Source organism: Hyla sarda, chromosome 2, assembly GCF_029499605.1.
Source record: "Hyla sarda isolate aHylSar1 chromosome 2, aHylSar1.hap1, whole genome shotgun sequence".
Taxonomy (NCBI): Eukaryota; Metazoa; Chordata; class Amphibia; order Anura; family Hylidae; genus Hyla; species Hyla sarda.
The window spans coordinates 381,083,518-381,096,068 of NC_079190.1; the positions used below are offsets into that span (position 1 = coordinate 381,083,518).

General features: G+C 39.5%; 1 protein-coding gene across 4 annotated transcripts in view; it reads left to right on the forward strand.

Annotated features, from left to right (window-relative positions):
* SH2B2 (SH2B adaptor protein 2) overlaps window positions 1-12,551 on the forward strand; it is a 126,990-nt gene that overhangs the window by 17,054 nt on the left and 97,385 nt on the right. Inside the window, exon 1 of one of the 4 annotated variants that reach the window (XM_056558504.1) lies at window positions 228-364. The exons of the other annotated variants lie outside the window; for them this stretch is intronic. The gene's annotated coding sequence lies outside the window, so the exon portion shown is untranslated. Of the gene's footprint in view, window positions 1-227; window positions 365-12,551 lie in introns of those variants that run through there. 4 annotated transcript variants of the gene reach the window in all.

Below are 12,551 nucleotides of genomic sequence, written 5' to 3' on the forward strand. Positions count from 1 at the left end.
TAAAGGGTAAAAAACATAAAAAGCCATGTGGGTATATGGGTTTGACATTTCATATTTCCCTATTAACTCACAGCTAACATGCTGACATCTGGCTGCAAAGTTTTTTTTTCTTCTTTTTTTTGCAGTTTTCAGCAGCTTTTACCCTTTTCTGCTTTGAGCTGAACAGCTGAGACTGGTTGCTATGGATACACAGTAGTTACAGCCTGGTAAATAGGGCAGTGATTCCCTAGTAACCAGTCATTCCCAGGTTGCTTAGGTCTTCAGATAAAAGCCAAATTGACAGCAGGGCAGGGAGGCTTCATAGCGCTCTCTGCGACCCACAAGTTACCACAACACAAACAGAAATCCAGACCTGCTGGCTTTTGTAAGTGACATCATGCACCTTTAAAGGAGTTATTCAAAAACAACTCCCCGTCTGTTTCCAGGTTTGGTGTGGTTCTTCAGCTCAGTTTCATCGAAGTGAATGTTTCCAGGTTGTAAAACCACACCCAAAGTGGAGACAGACGTGGAGCTGTTTTTGTAAGAAATTAGCTGTGTTTTTCTATTCCTGGATAAACTCTTTAATCCAACTCAAAATTGGGATCATATGTCGTTCGGCTAGGTTTATAGTAAAATCAGGCACTAATAGTCTTTAGAGAGCGTGGTTGAATCGACAGTATAACACAAAATTTCCCAACCTGTGTGCCTCCACACTACAACTACCAGCATGCCCGGACAGCCGAAGGCTGTGGCTTGAAAACCTTACAGATTTGTAAATTACTTCTATTAAAAAATCTTAATCCTTCCAATAGTTATTAGCTTCTGAAGTTTTCTGTCTAACTGCTCAATGATGATGTCACGTCCCGGGAGCTGTGCATGATGGGAGAATATCCCCATAGGAACTGCACAGCTCCCGGGACGTGAGTCATCAGAGAGCAGTTAGACAGAAAACAACAACTCAACTTCAGAAGCTAATAACTATTTAAAGGATTAAGATTTTTTTAATAGAAGTAATTTACAAATCTGTTTAACTTTCCGGAGCCAGTTGATATATAAAAAAAAGTTTTGGCCTGGAATACCCCTTTAACTTTCACATATTTTCAAAGCAGCACAAGGGACCTTTTGAAAATGTGAGGAAATAAAATATCAATTGAACATTTAAAATCATAAACTTCAAGAAAACCCCTTTGAGTTCTCATTTTTCATCTGCACGGTACTATGCAAAAGTGTTTGCGTCCAGTTAAATGGAATTGTTGCCTGTTTTTCATTTTGAACAGTTTCTTATATTTAGTGAAATGTAATGTTAGACAAAGGGAACCGTAATAAACACATATTACATTTTACTTCATTTTTTTAGATGTCTCCCAGCTCTCCTATTAGTGAGGCTCATTTGGCTCAGTATATGTTAGACAATCTTATCTCTGTAAGGTTAAGACCATGGTGCTTTTCTGTGTATTATGTAGAGTTTTCATTGACATATTTCACTTCATATACTTGCATCGTATGGCACCACCTGGTGGTCAGAGCGTATAGTAATGTACATGTCCACTGAGTACTGAAGGACACACATCCCTAGTTACTGTTCCCATAGCTAGGTCTCTGCATACTGATCCACTGTTCACTGTAGATCAACCAAGAGAAATTACTTTGTGTCCTGCTTGTCAGGGAAGGAGCAGAGCCTCTGTAGTAGCTTAGCAGTATAGATGAAGGGGAAGTAAGAAAAATAATAATGTCAGCAGCCAGAGGGGGAAGGAGAGTGATTCCCATTCATATTCATTGTACATATTAGCAGCAGCACACAATGGGACAAAAGGAAGCAAAACATTTTAAGGGTATTTTGGTATACTGAAAACACTGTACATTATTTTAAAACAGCTAGTGGTATTAAAATGAATAATGGTTTAACCCTTTAAAGTCTATAGAGACATACTGAACAGTCTACATACAACACATTTTAGTGACATTTTGGTATGCTGGGTTTTAACAGCCAATATGAACAAGCAGATCTGCAGTGTAAGGTAAAGGGGTATGGCAGAGCAGCAGAGTCTCTTATGAGGAAAGATGTTGATTTCAATGTACCCCTGTCTCTATCAAACAATACAGCTTACTGACTAGTAGATATCTTTTGAGCGATCAGAAAATTACTTCGGGGGATAGAAGCATAGAAGATTGTTGACAGAAAAAGACCATCTAGTCTAACCCTCTCCCACCACATGACATCTATTTATGTCATGTGGCCAGTAACAGTGTATGGAGCAGGATCCGGATGCAATCCTGCTCTATATCCGGCAGCCCCGGCTGATTTCAGTAGCCGGGACCGCTGCTAATAGCTGGCATTTGTCCAGCCTTTAACCCTTTTGGATGATCACTAAAATGGTTGGTGGTGGTGCAGTGGTCTCGATCCTGGTGGTGGTGGGTGTGCTGATCCATTGCCATAGCAGCCCGAGGCCTTACCTAGTCTTCTGTGCCTGCCAGGGATCTTCTAGATGGCAGGCTCTACCAATAGAGCGCAGATGTAATGGATCAGTGTAGGAATTGTATTGATTTAAAGAATAAAGATAACATAATTTTACCATACAGCATATCCCTGTAGAAACATAAACCCACAAAAGTTGCGTTTTTTAAAATTTTACCCCAGATTTTGTGGTAAAATGAGTGATGTCTTTACCAAGTACAATTAGTCCTATATTAAAAGAAGACCTCATATCTTCTGTAGATGTAAAATTAGAAGTTTAAAGGAGTACTCTGGGATTCTTTCCGTTATAAAAAAAACAGGCAGTACATCGATGTGGCCAGTGATTTGCTTAGCCACCAGGGAGCAGCGGAAGATAAGTAGATGTTTATTTTTTAACATTGTAACCGGCAGAAAAGTAATATTACTGAAACACCCCCTGACACCCTATCCTGGAACACTCCTGTAAAAGATGGGGAGATAAAAAAAAAATGACAATGCAAAAATATAATTTGCTGTGTCATTTAGGGGTTAAAGGTTAACTCTTTTAGGCTGGCCATACACATAGGAAAGCTCTTACCTAAAGCTCTTTCCCTCTTGGGTGCAGACGTAAAATGTCACACTTACACTTTCGTGTTTTAGAGCGCTAAAATGCCCTTCTTCTTCATAAGATGCAAGTACTATTAATAGCAGTTGGGTGGCCCTCTTACAGATTTTTTGTTGGGGCTCAGAACCTTTATATTACACCTTTGCTCTTCCTCCAACCTCCCCGTACACATTCACACTTGGCCGAACATACATATCTATTTAAACGGGGAGAAAACACAGACCATTGTATGACCCTCTTGCCCCCAACATCAAGTTGATAATTATGCTTACAACTAGACATCTGCTTTAATCCCTTATGGACTCAGTCCATTTGGGCCTTAAGGACCTCTTAAAGACTATTTTTATCCACAGACGAGTATGAAGACTTGTTTTTTGCGCGACCAGTGTTCCTTTGTAATGAGATCCTCATTTTACCTTTAAAATGTATGGCGCAACCAAAAAAATACTATTTGTGTGGGGAAATTGAAAAGAAGGTTTTGTTTGCACGCTGTACAATTTGCGGTAAAATAGACATGTTTTCTTTATTCTGTGGGTCAATATGATTTAAAATGAAACCCATGATCACATACTTTTCTTTTATTGTACGGCTTTAAAAAAAAAACTCAAACATTTAAAATCCCTCTATTTTGACGACCTATAACTTTTTTTCATTTTTCCGTATAACCGGCAGTATGAGGGCTAACTTTTTGTGCTGAGATCTGTACTTTTTATTGATACCACATTTGCATATGTAAAACTTTTTTAATAACTTTTTTATAAAAAAAAATTGGAATATGATGTGACAAAAAAGCAGCAATTTTGGACTTTTTTTTTTTTACGTTTACGCTGTTCACCGTACGTAATCATTAACATTATATTTTGATAGTTTATAAATTTAGTTATTTATTTATTTATACACTTTTTGGAGGTAAAATGGGAAAAAGGGAGATTTTACATTTTTATTGGGGGAGGGGAGATTTCAAATTTTTTACTTTTTTTGTTTTGTTTTCTTTTAACACTTTTTATGTCCCCATGTCCCTATTTATAGCAATCACTTGATAGGACATAGGACATAGCACTGATCAGTATTATCGGCTATCTTCTGCTCTGGTCTGCTTAATCTCAGACCAGAGCAGAAGACCCCTGGAGATGGACGGAGGCAGGTGAGGGGACCTCGCACTTTGGGCGATCCGATCATCCATTTTTCTGACCGCACTGTCGCAGATGCCGTGATCTGTATTGATCACACATCTGAAGGGTTAATGGTGGACATCAGTGCGATCACTGATGTCCGCCATTACTGGCGGGTCCCTGGCTGGCGGCCTGTGCATGACGCGAGCACCACCCTGGTGCTCACGGTGATGTACAGGATATAAATGTACATCCTGGGGTGCTACGTACCACCGCACCAGGATGTACATTTACGTCCTGCGTCGTTAAGGGGTTAAAGAACAAAGTTTTCCAACACACACATCAGTCATTTGAAAAAAGTAACAGCCCCCTTTAAGTTAGCAGTTGCACTACTTTTAGCAACCAAACACTTCCTGTAATTTAATGCCGGTCTTTTACGGGATTTACGTCGTCATAATTGCATGCGTAACAAGTTTATAAGGGATATTAGATGTGTATTGCCTAAATACATACATAAATAAATATAGATGACCAACAGCCCTTTCTTCTCGTAGACATACACGCTATTCCAACTGGAAGAGCGTCCTTCAGCTGTCAGTCACTTTTGGTGTTGCTCAATAAAGGATAAGTCTGGTTAAAATCCGGTAAAGTGGCCTCATCATCATCATCATAATCATCGACATCATCCTTATTATGAAATGCTGGGCAAACAGCACATTGCAGCAGGGAAGATACATGTAATAGACAGTAAAAGCAAATTGATTTTTGGGACTTTGTAATGATCTCTATAAAGCTCCAGAAATATGTGCATTGTGCATTTAGGCCGCCCACTGTTTAGTTGTCAATAATTTGTAAACATTTTCAGTAAGTCTATGGAGAAGGTCTGGTGTAACCCATTTATGTAACCCATATCAGTAAATCACCTTAGATAATACCAGTTTTCAATGGGTCCAAATTGTTAAAACCATTGGCAAGCAAAGCTGGTCACTGACCATAGATGCCTCTTCGAAGCTATTAGATACGATTTCTATGGCTCTTCCTTTTTCATAGCCCAGTATATATTTAAAGTATTTGCCCCTTTCCTGTTTTGTTTAGTTTTTTTTGCACATTTGTCAAACCTAAATGTTTCAAATCTAAGCCACATTAAGGGGTTTTCAAGGTCATGCCATCTCAACCGGATTATAGTCCAGACTAGGCCACTGAAAACCTTAATTTTGTTTAGTTTTTTGTTTTTTAAGCCAATTAGAGATGGACTTACTGGTGTGTTTTGGATCATTGTTCTGCTGTAAAACCAGTGCACTTTAGCTTGAGATCACAAACTGATGGCCGGACATCATCTTTTAGGATTTTTTGGTAAGGAATAGAATTCATGGTTCCATCAATCGCAGCAAGTCGTCCAGGTCCTGAAGCATCAAAACAGCCCCAGACCATCACACTACCACCACCATGTATGACTGTTGGTGTGATGTTCTTTTTCTGCAATGGTGTGTTACATTTACGCCAGATGTAACGGGACGCACACCTTCCAAAAAGTTTGTGAGTCCACAGAATATTTTACTAAAGTTTTGGTGGATCATCAAGATGTTTTTTGCCAAAAGTGAGGCAATGTTTTTTTTTTTTGTTTGCAGTGATTTTCGCGTTGTTGTGAGTTCTTTTGTGACCTCTTGGATGAGTCTTCGCTGTGCTCTTGTGGTAATTTTATTTATAAGGCTGGGTTCACACTACGTTTTCTCCCATACGGGAGCGCATACGGCAGGGGGGAGCTAAAACCTCGTGCTCCCGTATGCCTTCGTATGCGCTCCCGTATGTCATTCATTTCAATGAGCCGGCCGGAGTGAAACGTTCGGTCCGGTCGGCTCATTTTTGCGCCGTATGCACTTTTACAACCGGACCTAAAACCGTGGTTGACCACAGTTTTAGGTCCGGTTGTAAAAGCGCATACGGCGCAAAAATGAGCCGACCGGACCGAACGTTTCACTCCGGCCGGCTCATTGAAATGAATGACATACGGGAGCACATACGAAGGCATACGGGAGCGCGAGGTTTTAGCTCCCCCCTGCCGTATGCGCTCCCGTATGGGAGAAAACGTAGTGTGAACCCAGCCTTATTTGGTTAATTGGTTATTATCCACATTAGTGGATAATAGTTCTCACCATGATCTGCTGGAGTCCCAAAGCTTTAGAAATGGCTATGTAACCATTTCTAGACTAATGTCTTTTCCTGAGTTTCTTTGGATCACGGCATGATGTCTTGCAGTTTTGAGATCTTTTGGTCTACTTCACTTTGTCAGACAGGCTCTTTTTAAGTGATGAGTAACGAGGCCTAGGTGTGGTTGGTGAAATTCAGCTCAGCTTTTTATTCAAAGTGATTAACCCTATAAGTTCATGATGTCATGATGTTACAAGGGGGGGGGGGGGGGGGGATACTTAGGGCCATGACGGTTCAGATAACTTTTTCCCTATAATTAATAAAATGATCACTTAAAAGCTGCATTTTGTGTTTACTTAGGTTATCTTTTGTGAAATATTAAAATGTGTGTGACAAATGTGCAATAAAGTCAGAAAAGGGGGAAAAAAAATTCACAGCACCATATATCTCAGCTAGGTGCACAGTTAGATATAAATGGGTTGGATCCACCAGGGGGTCCATATGTCCTAGCAGGAAATATGGAAAGGAATTTTTTTAGCAGCACAATCCCTTTAAAGAGGTACTCTGCTGCTCGGCGTTTGTTCCGAACTCTGGAGCTGGCGCTAGGAGCTCGTGACTTCATAGCCCCGCCCACTCATTACATCACGCCCCACCCACTCAGTGCAAGTCTATGTTCCAAACGTCGAGCAGTGGAGTACCCCTTTAAGCTTATACTCAAATACTACAGTTTGTTTTTGGTCATAATGCAAAGTTTGTTACTTAGCTAGAAATTAATTGTCGGGCACATCTCGCAGAGATGTTCTTCACAGCTAAAAAAGTATTATTAAAAATCTAATGAATCTTGAAGCTATGAGGCTAACAGTCCAGTCAGTCATACTGCTGTAATTTCACAGTTTGGAGCAATGTCTTGCAAGCCATCAACACGGATCATGTGCAGCTCACGAGTCACTGAACTCATTCAATTACTGACTAATACGCGCCTCTGAATTATCTCTGTAACTGCTAATTAACATCTTATAGTCTTATTAGACAAGGAACATGATGTATTTTCTATTCCTATTGGGGAAAAATTGTTCATATTTAAAGCAACCATATTTTTATTTTTTATGTTCAGGGCTGTCATCTCTTGTACTTCACATTCTTCCAGTTAGGAAAGTGGCAGCTATTATTTACTAGCACGCCAATTAGCCTAATATTTTGTGGGTCCCCCATGGGAATTTGGAGGCAACATCTAAAAATTCTTTGTCATGTTCCTCGCACCATTCCTAAACTAGTTTTACAGTGTGGCATGATGCATTGTCCTGCTGAAATAGACCACTGCCACGTTTCATCTGACCACGTTTCGTGCACCAGAATTTGCAACAGAATAAAAGAAAACTCCATTTTACAAGGAAAACCCAAAAAAGGGGTATGGCCATGGGTGAAATGAGGCGGGGCCCCGACAAAAGGAGCGTGTCCACGACAGTTTTGAAAAATCCTTACATATTGACTAACGTTTCCACATAAAATTTGGTGGATTTGGCTCTGAAAAACCCAACAGTCCAGGGCATGCGTAAAAAGAGCAAAACGTAAGGAAAAGTGCAAATATAGGGAAACATAAGTAAATCAAAACCCACAAAACCGACAAAGAAAACTCCTCTCCACTCCACTCTTAGTAAATCACCCCCATTATCGTCAGTGGAGATGTGTATTTATCTTTTATTGGACATTCAAAGTATTTAGCGTTTATCTTCTCGTCTAGAAGAGGAGCAAGTGACATTTATCTGGAGTGTAATCACTAGTGCCTGGCAAAACAGAAACATATTGGGTAAAAGGATGTCTCAGTGGTTAGCACTGTTGCCTAAGGTCCTGGGTTCCATCCTGATGATAGGCAACACCTGTATGTGTCTCGGGTTTCCTGCAGGTACCCGGGTTCCTTTTACCCTCCAAAAACATATTGATAATTGTATGTACAGGGTCCTACTCAGTGTGTAAATTAAGAAAATTAGATTGTGAATTGTGGAATATGTTGGTGATATATAGGCAACAGGAAATAATAAATGCTGGGTGGATTACTGTTAAACCATTAATTATATATATAGTTGATGGAATTATTGGTCTTCGAAAAATATAGTGGTGTGTGGCTACAAATCCTAGAATCGATAGGTGTGTCCTTTCTTTTCTCTGGAATTAATCTGGAGGTGACATCATATTAGTGAATTGTTGTGGATGTGTCCATAGGTGACGTTAAGTTGGGAAATTAATATGGACCTATCATTAGGTGACCTCATATGGAATCAATAGAAGCAACTCTGGAGATGATCTCATGTTTGGGAATTATATGTCCATTATTGGAATCATGTTGTAGTAGTAGTAGTAGTCTGCTCATGTCCGAGGCTGAATGGTAAGAATTATTCATCTAGTGTTATTATTTTGTGCCTCATATTCACATACAAATTCATTTCCATTCCTATTTTAATTCTATTGTCTTGTCAGATCAGTTTTGATGGTTATGCAAACTGTAGAAAGATGGAAACTGGTTATTTATAACAACTTCTCTTTTTTTTTTTTTATGGGAATCTGCATGTAAATGTATATGTCAGCTGGAAGAACTGTGGTTTTTCTTAGAATGTCTGGTGGCATTAAGCAATAAACATTTTCCGCTGTCAATAAAGTTAAATAACAATGGAAAAGTAAACATTTAATATAATTTTCATGTAAATTCCTCATCTGTATTTAAAAAGGATCTATTACCTCTCCTGACATGTCTATTTTAATCAATATTGCTTGTCTTGTAAAATTATATTTTTCTATATGTTTTCTTTAAACTTTGTTATGCCATTTCATTATAATTCCTCTTGGAAGTGTGAGAACAAGACCCTTACATAACCTGTAGGGCTCATTAACACTTGTGTATGAAAATAAAAATCAAATAGGGATACACAAGTTTTTTTTCTCATGTTTTATTTTTGTTTCCAGGTATGTATTGTGTTCTGAGTTGTGAATTTATCATCTGTATTTGTTCTTTTTATGTTAAAGGATTAACTTTTGTTTAAAAAATATGGAGGAGAAAAATGAACATATATGCACATCTGCAAGGCTGGCCCAAGACATTGTGCTGCCTGGGTCCAAAATGTGCTGCAAAATAAATGCTACATATAACTGATGTATGTATGATAGACATATGCATTATGTATGTAGGATAGATGTGTATATGACTAGTGTATGAATAATAGATCTGTGTATATATGATAGACGTTTGCATGATAGATGTATCTATGTAGGATAGATGTATGCATGATAGATGTATAGCAAATAACAAGAAAGAGAAAACGGAGTCACTTATAAAGCATACATCATTTTATTAATTCCGTAGAATGTAAATACATAAAAAACTAATAATTAAAAGTGCTATTTTTCAAAGAGGAATGAGGCTAAAAGGTGGTGTCACCGGCTCTGCAATAAAGGCTGGGGTATATATAGTGTATATATTACTGGATCCACCACAATGAAATAGAAATAATACAATAGTCTTGCACACAGAATTGCACAATCAAAGTGTTTAGCAGCATGTAAAAAATACAAATCTCACAGTGAGAACAGAAGTATTACATGCCAAATAAAGTGCAGTGTGCATGTAAACAAACATAACATTGCAGGGATACAGATCAATAAAAGAGTATACCAGAGTACAGCAGCAAAGGGCAGAGACCGGGACAGCACCACTCCAACATACGTTTCGGTACGCAACCTTCATGTCAATGATAGATGTATGTATGATAGATGTGAGTATGATAGACAGATGGGTGTATGAAAGGTGTGTGTGTGTGCTAGATAAGTGTGTAATAGATGTGTGTATGTATTTGACAGATGTTTAAATATATGATACATGCATGCATAACGTATGGCTGTATGATAGATGTATGTATAACAGATGTGTATATGTATAATGGATGTGTGTACATATGACCTGAGATCTGCATGATAGATGTATGTATGATAGATGTATTTATGACAAATGTGTGTATGCATGATAGATGTGTGATCTATTATACAAACACATCTATCATCTGTGATCTATTGATCACACTTGCATCTATCATACATATACACGTCTATCATAAATACACACATCAATCATACACATCTATCATGCACACATTATACTGTACATACTTATACACATAAACACCACATCCTTGGTACCCCCCTCTCATCCTCTGTGTTTCCCAACTACATCCTTGGTCTCCTCACCCCCCAGTCCCCCCCCCCCTCCACATCCTCAGTCTAAGCACCCTCCAACCCCCCCCCCCCCCCCAGCCAGAACCCATACTTGGTCTACTCACACAACATTTCCCCCCACACCCAATGCTCGGTCTCTTTATCACCCCCATCCCTTGTCTCCTAACCCCCTAGCTCACCCACCTAGAGATCAATTCTTCCATTTGAGGTTGTGAGGCCACTGCTGTGGCCACTGCTTTGGCACAGGGGGCCACTGCTGGGGATGTTGCTGGGTCACGTTGGGGGCTTGGAGCAGACGTGCGTGTCTGCTTTGGGTACTTCTACTCCCATGAGCCCCTGGCCTGTCAGACCCTGCACGCATTTTTAAAGAGCCCACGCCAGCCTAAAGGTACTTAAAAATATTTGCTGGCAACAACGGGGCCCCTGTGCAGCGCTCAAGTGCCCGACCTATAGTAAAGTAAGATGCTGCGTGGGTACAATAGATGAATAGGGAACCATTTTAGGGCCAGCCCTATACATCTGAACTTCAGTACTGTGCAGAAGTTTAAAGGGGTATTCCAGGATTTTTTTTATTTGACTGTGCTACAGGGGCTGTAAAGTTAGTGTAGTTCATAATATAGTGTATGTACCTGTGACGGTTTTCTCACAATTCTTCTGTAATTTTTACCCCAATATTTATTTTTAACAGCATACAAAATGACTGTTGTCTCAGATTTTTCCCAGCTTGCAATACGGCTGAGACCTGACCTCACTAGTCAGCTGATGACAGGGAGCCTGTCTGCTTCAATGGGTGGAGCGACCGCTTGGTGGGACAGAGATCAACTGCAACTAATGCAACAGCTGTAGGCACCCTGATTGAAAACCACAGGTCTTTTGAATGGATGCAGCTCATTTATGTTTCAATGGGCGGGGAGGCTGATATGTGGGAGGGAGGGAATTGTGGGATTTGTAGTCAAAAAAAGAAAAGTCAAACAGGAAATACCAGTTCACAAAAAGCTAGCCACAGTGTTATGGTAATCTCACGACATAGTCATTTAGCCCCAAGACAAGTGCAGATCCTTCCTAAGCATGTCCATTACTGTCTGCCAGGTACGTACTAAAATCACCTTATGGTGGATAATGAATCGAAGCAGGTGCTCTGGACTGATGAGTACAAAATTGAACTGACTTTCTGGAGAACAGTACCATAGTGAGTGTCTGCAGGCAATGAAACATGGTGGAGATTCCTGCATTATAGAAAATGGAGTTTGGCTTTTTATGAGGATTAATGGTGCCATCAATGCTAAGAAATACAGATATAGATCCTTATTAATCATACAGTACCATCAGGGAGGCATCTGTTTGGCTCCAAATTCATTCTTCAACAGGACAGTGATCCCAAACATTCAGCATCAGGAAGAACAAGCAATTCAGCTTTTGCTATAACAAAAAAAAAGTCTGTGGCTATTGCTTATAGACTGTGAAGCATTCAGAATAACCACAGCGGGTTATGTGAATCCTCCTTAAAGTCTAAGAATTAAAGAAAACATTGGCTACAGATTTCAGCTTCCAACCCACAAGTCTTCTTTATGTGGCAACCCCTGTTTCTGAGATGAGGGATGGGAGGGTGGATGCTGTCTATGTAAGCAAGCCAGCGGCTCCACTGCTTACATAACAGAATAAGACTCTTTTAACTGTACTTTTTGCATTGGACACGACACGTTACCTTTGGAATACTTATTTTTGTGTTGTGTTTTTGTTTAGCTTTTTTACTTGTCATTTTTTTTCTCTGAGGTATTCAGCTGCATCTTTTTAAATATACATCTTACAATAAATAATTATTTCACTGTATGGACTAATTATAGTGGGCCAAGCCTCATATCAGGGATAGACTTCAATTGGGTTACTAATTCTGTAGAGGTAGAAAGTTGCAGCCAGTCATGGAAAATAAAGCATGTCTGAATATTTGGCTACATCTATGTCACAGTTACATATGGTAGCAGTGACATGTGGTACATGTCTGGTACAAGGGGTATCGGAAGGATAGGGGATA